This window comes from Camelus ferus, chromosome 17 (assembly GCF_009834535.1).
Source record: "Camelus ferus isolate YT-003-E chromosome 17, BCGSAC_Cfer_1.0, whole genome shotgun sequence".
Lineage (NCBI taxonomy): Eukaryota > Metazoa > Chordata > Mammalia > Artiodactyla > Camelidae > Camelus > Camelus ferus.
In genome coordinates this window covers 44,617,837-44,627,160 of record NC_045712.1, presented here as the reverse complement: position 1 = coordinate 44,627,160, position 9,324 = coordinate 44,617,837, and the positions used below count along the sequence as shown (strand labels likewise).

Genomic DNA, 9,324 nt, shown 5'->3' with positions numbered 1-9,324 from the left:
ATCAGTGGTAGGCACTGGATTCTAACCTAGGCGATCTGCTTCCAGGGTCTGTGTTCTTCTAAATCCCACTGCTTATGCTAATATTTGACGTGATGTTAAATAGATTTCAAATACTTTCTCATAACTTAATTCACTTTATCTTCTTAGTAATCATGTGAGTTAAATATTTTCATTATCCCCATTTAACTATGAGGATATAGAAGCTCTGAGAGGTTAAGTAACTTGTCCAAGGTCAAACATCTGGTCTCATCAGAATCTTCTTACTCTAATCTAAGCCCCTGATTCTACCCATTAGTTCACTCAGATGAGATTTCTTCTGTTGCTAGTAACCAATGGACGTTCATGCTCTGTAAATTTCTCTCTGAATTCTGGGGCAGTAGATTGCAAAAATGAACACAGACCCCCACCCCTGCCTGCAGCCATGTAGTTTACTTCATGACTATGCAGATCCTCCCATCAGTGTGAAGTGTACTTTCCCTCCTCTTCAGCCTGAACTGACTATGTGACTTGTTTTGACCAACAGAATGCAGCAAAATTGTGTTGTGACCTACGTCTCCAGAGGCTTTACATACTTCTGAAAGCTCTCTTGGAACTCTTTCCAGTTGCCATGTGAACAAGTCTGAGAAATTCTGCTGAAGGATTCCCTAAGCATCCTAGGGCAGCTAGGAACCAGTTAATCTAGCAGGGGATTGCAGATGCATGACTGAGCCCAACTGAGACCAGAGGACCATCCAGATAGACCCAGCCTAAACTGCTGACCTGCAGAAGTGTGAGTTAAATAAAAGCTTATATTTTTAAGCCACTAAGTTTGGGGATGGTTTACTGTGACTCACTAGGGTGCTGAATATTGTCTGTTGACTTTCTTGGTACCCATATGTTTGATTCCTTCCTTCACTGTGATTACTGAAGAACTTGGGTTCAAAATTTTGGAGGTATCCACTGAAATTTGATCCTACTTCAAATGTGTTCACAGTGTCTTGTTGGAAATAATCTTGGAGCTGAGGAATAGCCAAATTTAGAGTCTCTCTCTCTTTTTTTTTTTAATTTGAAATTCTGGTCATCCAAAGTTTAAGTAGAGTCCACTGACCCTATTTTGATTTGCCAATTATGTCAAGTTGCAGGGACAAAGGAATTCTTTGAAGGCAGAGAAGCCGTGGAGGAAGGAAAGAATGCCTCAAGTGTCACAGAAGCATGTGTTTGGAAGTGCTGTGTGTTTATTTCCTGCTCACCCTGTGCTGGTTGCTACCTAAAACAGATAGAAAAGGTGATAGGTAGTTAGACAGACAGACAGACAGATAGATAAATAGTGTAACTGCTGGTGTGGTATGTTACATTCTAATTGCACTAGATCATGGTTGTACAATCATTGGCATTCTGAATGTACTAAAATAATTTAGATTTGTATTCAAGAGTGACAAGGCCGCGTGATAAAAGCCTTCACAGTGCATTTCTATTTTTAATTTGTTTCTCTAAAAGTGGACAGTAACATCCATGAATGCAAGTGACTATATAATGCTTATTGACTTAATGCTAGAAGCATTAAGTCATGCCTGGCTTGGGTAAGAACATTCACAAATGAAGGTAAATTTCCTATGAGGTCATTTTAAAAAGTGGGAATATCTGATTTGGCTTTATTTATTATTTACTGGCTTAGCTGTTTTTTTATTCATGCATTTATTAAATAAACATTTACTGAGTGCCTCCACTCTTCACTAAGTACTGAGAAAACAAAAAGAAGTAAGATATAATGCCTTTGGAAAGTTACTTATAGAATGGTATAGGTATATACATAATTACATGTGGCAAGTACAATATTATAAATGGTATATACATTATTATATATGGTAAGTACAATAAGAAAGAACCAAATATAAAATTATTTGACTAAGAGATTAATTTGGTTTGTGGAAAACAGAAATGCAAAGTTAAAATTATATAGTATTAGCTGTAACATCTTGAATTGACATTTCTTCTTGAAATCTCTGACTCATGGACCTGTTTATTCTGGCTTTATGAAAAAAAATCACCATATGTTTATCTGTAGTTCAGAATATATACCATTTCCTCTAGAGTACTGCCCTGAAATTGTAAGGTGTTATTTCCCAGCTGGTGTTGCAACTGACTTTTCAGTAGGTCGTATTCTATGAGGCAAGCTGTTTCTGGAAGATGGGGTGCATGCAATTAAATTAAATCCCCACAGGCATCAGTTGTATTTTCTATTTATTTCATTATGTTTTGGATTGGAAGCATCAACGTGCATAATACTGAGTTAGTGTTATAAGACTTTTGAATGATGCTGGCAGAAGCCTGTTTAGCGGGTAAAGAAAGCTTGAGTCCAATGTAAGTGTTATTTAAGCGTGAGGGCAAATTACTAGCTCTTCTGTGATTGAAGGGATCCAATGTAATCACCTTGCCACCAGGAGACTGGCTGATCTTCTCAAGGTATGGTACCATGTTTGGAATTCCTAGTGGTCACTGCTGTGAATGAATTAATAGTGAATCTCTCAACCAAAAATCATATCCAGATAAGCACTGGGAAAAGATGACTTTTTTTTTTTTTCAAAGCTTATGTGTAATCACCTTCTCTGCCACTATGGCCACAGTTTTAGAACCTCAGTGGAGACTTTGGGCCAATTGACAGACTTGGTCAATTAAAAAACTCATAGTAGGCCTTCTTGTTAATTAAGTGCCTATTCTGCAGTGAGATCTTGAGGCCAATTTACAAGTGGTACATTAACATATATTTTCCCCAAATCTCCTTACTGGCAGTCTTCCGACCTTTATCCTTCCAAGGAAGGGACCCTGTGTTCACAGATCCATGTGGACCATTTTACTTCAGCATATCTCCTCACATTGTCATCCTTATATTTCTGCCTCCTAGGAATATTTCTCTTTCCTAAATTCTTTTCCATCCAGTCCACGTCTGAGTGTGGTTATAATGCCATAGTTATCCACTTTTACCTGGTATTAGCCTATCCTATAGAACTTTCCACAAATTAATCTTTCCCTCTTAAATACTTATGGAAGGGTTTCTCAATCTCAGCATTATCGGCATTTTAGGTTGGATAATTCTTTGCTGTGGATGAAGTGTTGCTGTGCATTGTGGGATGTTTAGCAGCATCCCTGAGTTCTACTCACTAGATGCCCACAGAACACTTTCCCCCAAGTTGTGACAGCCAAAGATGTCACCAGACATGGCCAAATGTTCTTGGGGGACACAATTACCCACAGTTGAAAACCACTGAGGTAAGGCAATGTAAAGTTATTTGACTGGAACTGTCCCATTTTAGGCCTGTTGTCCTGGCCTACATTTTAGCTCAAATATGTTCCTGTTTACATGATAAATTATAGTTGCTCTAGTCATAAGAGACTCCCCATGAGATCAAAAGTGTGGGTTGACAGAGGGGTGGCTGTGTGCCAAGAGAAGACAGGCTGCGTGTGTGAGCCATCTGCTCATGCAACTTCCTAGTGCTTCAGGAACTCCTTGAGTCTGGTCCCATATATACCTTTTCTGTCTGATGAAGGTGTGCTGTCAGGCTTATCTGACTTCATGGCTTGGACTTTTTAGATCATATACAGTCCATGATGTCTACCTCCCTTTGAACAGACACCTGGATAAGCATTAACCAGGGTATAACGTGAGGCAAGAGCATTTTCCAAAATAATAATTACTTTGGAAAGAATGTACAGGGGTTTTAATCCATAAAATCCTAAGAAATGTGGCTTTCCCATTAGGGTTGTCACAGACTCCAGACTGCATCCCCTTCTACTACAGATTTCAAGCGTCATGGATTCCGCTGAGTTGTGAGCCAAGTTGCTTTGCACTGCAACTTGGACCAGCTGGAAGCTTCTTCCTCTTGAACTCACTCAAAGCTGAAAATGTTTTTAATAACCAGTAAATAGATTAGAAAAGCACAACCCAATATGGTATATATTGCCTGTAAAATCCCCAAAGACTATTTTTCCTCCTTCTTAGTAAAAAACAGGAAATGTAAGATTCAGGGTTCTTTCACCTAAGAAAGCATATGCTGGCATTCTCCAGATCACTGGATCCCCAGAAATTGAAAGTATTCCATGTCTGTAAGGGGTTTATCCTCTCAGCACTATTGTTCAAGTGTTTCCAAGGCATTGGCTGTAGTTGCTACTTTTATCTTCCTAGTCTCACTAACAGGATGAACCAGCATGATATATTCTGGAATTGTTATAAAGATCATGGTCCCTGAAAATTAAACTGTAAAACAGATACAGAATATTGAAATAATTTTAAGTCTGAAGGGTAAAATTGTATAGCTCTCTCTGCTAGATAACAGCAGTGGAGCCTGGTGTCTCTTCTTTTGCGAATAAGAATACATAATTGATTAGATTAATAGCAGCGTACTGTCTGCTGCAGAATATTTCTTCCAGTAAGCAGACTTTATCTACCAAACCAGCTGTAAAAGGAGTTTTACCTAATTAAACATATGACCATTAGTTGTCACCCTCAAGGACTCATCCATCTTCTGTACTAACCAAATTGGTAAGTCAAATGGCAAGATGAGAAGAATCAACGTTCTAAATCTCTCAAATCTTAAATGGTGGTACATACTTCTGAGATTTCCCCAGGGAGGCCATTATATTTTTGGTTCAGTGTTTTGGTACAGAAATGGAGTTCTAGAACCTTTCATTCACCTTCCTACCAAAACAGACCTTACTCCATGAGTCAGATTACAATTGTGATTATGCCAATTGCTAAGGATATCTAGTCTAAAATGTTCTTCAGAACCAAGGAAATATACATGATATAGTTGAAGAACCAGCTGGGACTACTATAAGGTAGACTCAGGTCACAATCTGTTTCATACTTGACTTCTGTGAAGCTCTCATTATTTCCTGTGAATCATTCTGACATTCTAGGTCCCTAGGGGTAAGCTTTGATTTAAATTGAACTTCCCAAAACCCCCACATCTGGGTAAAACTCTTTAGTTAATGCTTACTTAGCCTGGCTAATGGCTGTAAGGCCCTTTGGGGAACTCGAAGAGGAAGATCATGATCAGTACTTATTGTGTTACTGCAGAGTCCTCCCTCCCTCAAGGATGCCAAAGAGGTCAGAATCTGGGGAGTCACTCAAGTATAAAGGAGTCCTATCATGACGGCTTAGGTTTTGCTTTTGTTAGACACAGAATTTTGGAGGTTATAAGTCTCAAGCAGAACCTCAGGAGGCTGCCAATCCCTTCCTGGCATACAGAACACCATTATCAATGAGCAATAGCCATGCATTCCTGGGGTTCAGACCAGTGTCATCATCACCTCACCCTACTGCTATTTATTATAGCCATGTACAGTTTTCTCCTCAGGCAGTTATGCCTTGCTAAATGGTTAGAGCATCCTCCAGCCCTGTTGAAAGGCTAATTTCAAACTCAGCATCTCTTACCAACAACTCCAGGAATTATCAGTAGCAGTGCTGGTTTCCTCTCTTCCAGTTTCTTGACTGCTTGATGAAGGGAGTTTCTTCTGATCCCTTTTGTAGGATTTTTGTAGGATGCATTTAGGAGTAAGTAGACAGTTTGTGTAAAATCCAAACTCCAACATTTGTCTCCCAAAGTCTTTTTGATAACTAAATGTCAATTTTAATTAAAGTTGTATGTATAAATTTTTAATATCCAAGTAGTATGAAAATGCTTATGACAAAAACTAGCTGTTCTTTTGTTCTTTGTCTCACCCTCCCTGCCCTTTAGTCCTTCGCTTATTAGGATCAGGTAATCTTTTCAGGTTGGTGAAGCAGGGCTGGGAGGGAAGTAATGGAGGCAAAGCACAGGAATACACTGCTTAGCGAGCCATGCTGGGGCAGTTGCTCCTAGAGTCGCATCACCGCTGCTGAAAGCACCACGGGAGATACAGCCACAGACTGTGCTCGCTGCTGAGCTCTGCTGGAAAGGGAAATTGCTGCTTCACTATTTGACTTTCAACTATATATGGCAGTCTAGGTGACTAGTCTCTGACTGACCCTGTGATTTGACATCCTACCCCAGAAATTCAGGTCCACAGATCAGAGCTTATGATAGACCAGGTTTAGGATATATGTTTACCCTTCCTGTGCTAGGTGGTGGTGAAATGTATGGCTGTATTTTCTGGAACTTATAACACAGATGGAAGGACCCTACCTTAAACTTATCTTGGGATACTAGGTGGGGAGCAAAAATGATATATATTCACAGTAAAAGTATTACCACCTTCCTTTTCTTTTTCCCCAGTTTTCCCTCTGGCTAAGTGGAAATATGAAAAATAAGTAATAAGATTTGATGGCTGTTAAGCCCTCTTCCTTGTGCTGATGAATTAGTGTAAGCTCTGAGAAGGTGTAGAGTCTTTACTCCTCCAGCCCAGGTCAGGCTGCAATCTTAGATTGGGTAGGATGGATTTGGGCTGGTGTTTGGAAACAATTATATACTTCCTGCTTGGAAAAACTTGACAGTACTGACTGTAAACTTACACCTGGAGAGGAAATGGTTTCCTTTTAGTTATGCACATCATCTAAATAAAGGTGACCGGCCAGGGTTGGTCTGGAGCCATGGCCATGAACCTCCCACGTAGGATTTGAACACGTTATTGGCCATAAATCACCTTGCTCTCACCAAATAATCTAGATATCCTTCTTGCTCTAAACCCAGGAAAGTAATGGCATGTGTGTTAGCTTTGTCTCCTGGCTCTTTTTATACTCAACACTGAAGCATATAAAGAAACAGAAACAGACTTAGAGCGTCTAAGGGCTGTTTGGCTTTGAACATTTTTTATTTTCTAATTGAATTAGACTAAAAACAGTAGTTAAAATATACCCTTGGCTGTTGTCATGAAAATCACAATAACAAATTAGCCTAAAATAGCCGATTTTCTGTGGTTTCCAAGGATACCACCACCATTAGAATTGTTGTTTGCCAATCAAAATTTTTTCTTTTTTTAATTTTCAAGAGACTTTAAAACAAAACTACGGAAGGGGAAGGTCTAGAGAAAAAGTTTTTCTTGCTAAATAAATGTTAGAAGAAAAGGGGGGGGGGTATTTCTGAAGCAGATTGTGTTGATGCTTTTCAGATCAATTTAGGAAAATGGTTGAACTGACTCTTCCTCAAAAGTGGCTTAATGCAATACAAAAGCTCTTGAGTTACATAACTGTTTTAAAGAGTTAGAGTGGCCAAGTCCTCTAACTCACGGGACCATAAAACCCTTGTGCTCCCCTGCCTGATTTTAGGTTTCATTTATTGAGTGCTCTGCCAACAATTTCTTACTAACTCCTCATAACCACCTTATGAGGCTATATGCTAGACACTTGTTATCTGGCCCACTAAACACCCATTCCACATTTTTTGGGCAATTGTTCCTGACTTCCTTTTAGGAAATTACCTTTCTCCACTCTTCTACTATCCAGTTAGACAGAAGCTTAAGATGCCCTAGCCGTGGTGAGAATCTGTACCAAATCAGGCCATTCGCAGTTAATCTTGGGTAGATAAATCTTAAGCTGAGCTTTAAAAATTACTGAAAATCGTTAGAACTTACTTGTTCTGTGGAAGTTCTCTATGAGGCTATAGTGTCCCTGCTAACCTGTCCACAATGTTATCTTGTTTCCTGTGCTTCTTTGTTCATTTGGTAAATTATTAATATCCTTCTAACAAGTGTCTGTTTTTGCTTACATTAGCCAGAACCAAAAATAATGCCCAGTGCTATTATTCTCTTTTTAATTTGAGAAAACTGAAGCTCAATTAAATTAAATCCTTTGTCCAAGGCTAGTCAATTAAGATGGAGTCTGTATTCAAACTCACATTTGCTTTCCACCCCCAACTATTTCCTTTTATGTGAATTAATAAATTGTATCACTGGCTAAATCCCAAGTCAAGGACTTTCCTTCCAACAGTAGAATCAAGGGTGACTCCTTGGGAGAAAAATTTCATTGTTCACACTTACTTTTCGATGTGTTGAGTTTTTGCACATATTTAATGATTTTTCTCTGCCTATTCTTTTCACCTGAGTGAGGGGGATGACAATAACTGCCTCCAATCCGAAATGCCAGGATCCAGTACAGTTTCTTTCAGACTGTGAAAGTATCTCTGTTTCCCTTCTCTTCCCTTCTTTCTCCTTTATTTCTCCTAGAGTCTTTGGCTGTGAGCATCAGAACAGAAGAAAGAAATAGGGATGTTTAAAATGAAGAATACTGGAGAGAACATTGGTTTAAGAACCAGGCAGAAGTAGGTCTAAATTCTAGCTCCACTAATTTCTAGCTTGTTATTGGGGGCAACCACTTTATAGTTATAAGAAGTTTAAATTCATTATAAGTTTTTGTGGCTGACTTAGAGATCCAAGACCATACCTGCATTTCGAGGGAGGTGGCTCAACTGTCTAACGGCTACATCTGGTCTCCCTTGACATCACAGAGCTCCCTGGAGCTGTCACTGCCTTTTCAAATGCCCTCTGTTACTTGGAAGAAGCCAAATTCAAAGCATGGCCACTTCCCTGCACATATAGATCCTCCTCAGGCAGTCGGGGAGCAGACTGTGAATACTCTTGAGCTTTCGTTTCAGGTGCATCTTGGTGCCCAGATTAGAGGCTTCAAAGAACTCTGAACTTGGCCCCTCAACCACTTGCCCTGTGGTTCTGGGATGGCAGAGCCAGAGTGTTATGAGGCCTCCTTGGGGTCCCTTCATGCCCTCTCTGTGTGCTGTTCTCCATGGTGGGTGAATGGCAGCTGATAGGAAATTTCCCTTCTGCTTTTCTTGCTGAAATTCATTTAAGCTTCAGGTGAGTAGTTAACACCTTTCACTAGCTCTGTAGTAATACAGCGTAGATTGAGTTTGTTTCAGTGGGGTTTTGGGAGCTGTGAGTTAAAGATTTGGGTTTAGGTCACTTGCATGGATGATATCCCTCTTAATCCAGAGTTACAGAATTGTGGTTTGTTCTATTACTCCATCTAAAAATTTATTTTCTTTAACAGCCCGTTAAGTCAACCTCAACATCATCTATTTTCTTTCTTTTTTCTGAAATTTTAAAGTGTTTATTTGCATTTTATTTTGTAGTCCTTTGGTTTATTCTTAATTCTCTATACAGATAAATGCATTCAGTGTTCACCATCAGTCATCTTGCTGAAGATTTTCTAATAATCTAGCACATTCCTCAAAATAGCACATGAGTACAATATTTCCTGAGACTTTGCAAGGCCACATTGCCTGTAGCTATTACTACTTGGCAGAAGATAGAATTCCTGGCTCACTCTTTCCTCTAGCTAATGGTGTTCCTCTAGTATCCCTTTAATGTCTGATGGTTAACCCAAGTTTATTTCTCGAAGAATGATATGATCTTTGTACC

General features: G+C 39.4%; 1 long non-coding RNA gene across 1 annotated transcript in view; it reads left to right on the top strand.

Annotated features, from left to right (window-relative positions):
* Positions 1 to 556: 556 nt before the first annotated feature.
* The window catches only part of LOC116657279, a 94,017-nt gene continuing 85,249 nt past the window's right edge, over positions 557 to 9,324 (top strand). The window contains exon 1 of the long non-coding RNA XR_004312396.1: positions 557 to 769. This is a non-coding gene — a long non-coding RNA (uncharacterized LOC116657279). The remainder of the gene's footprint in view (positions 770 to 9,324) is intronic.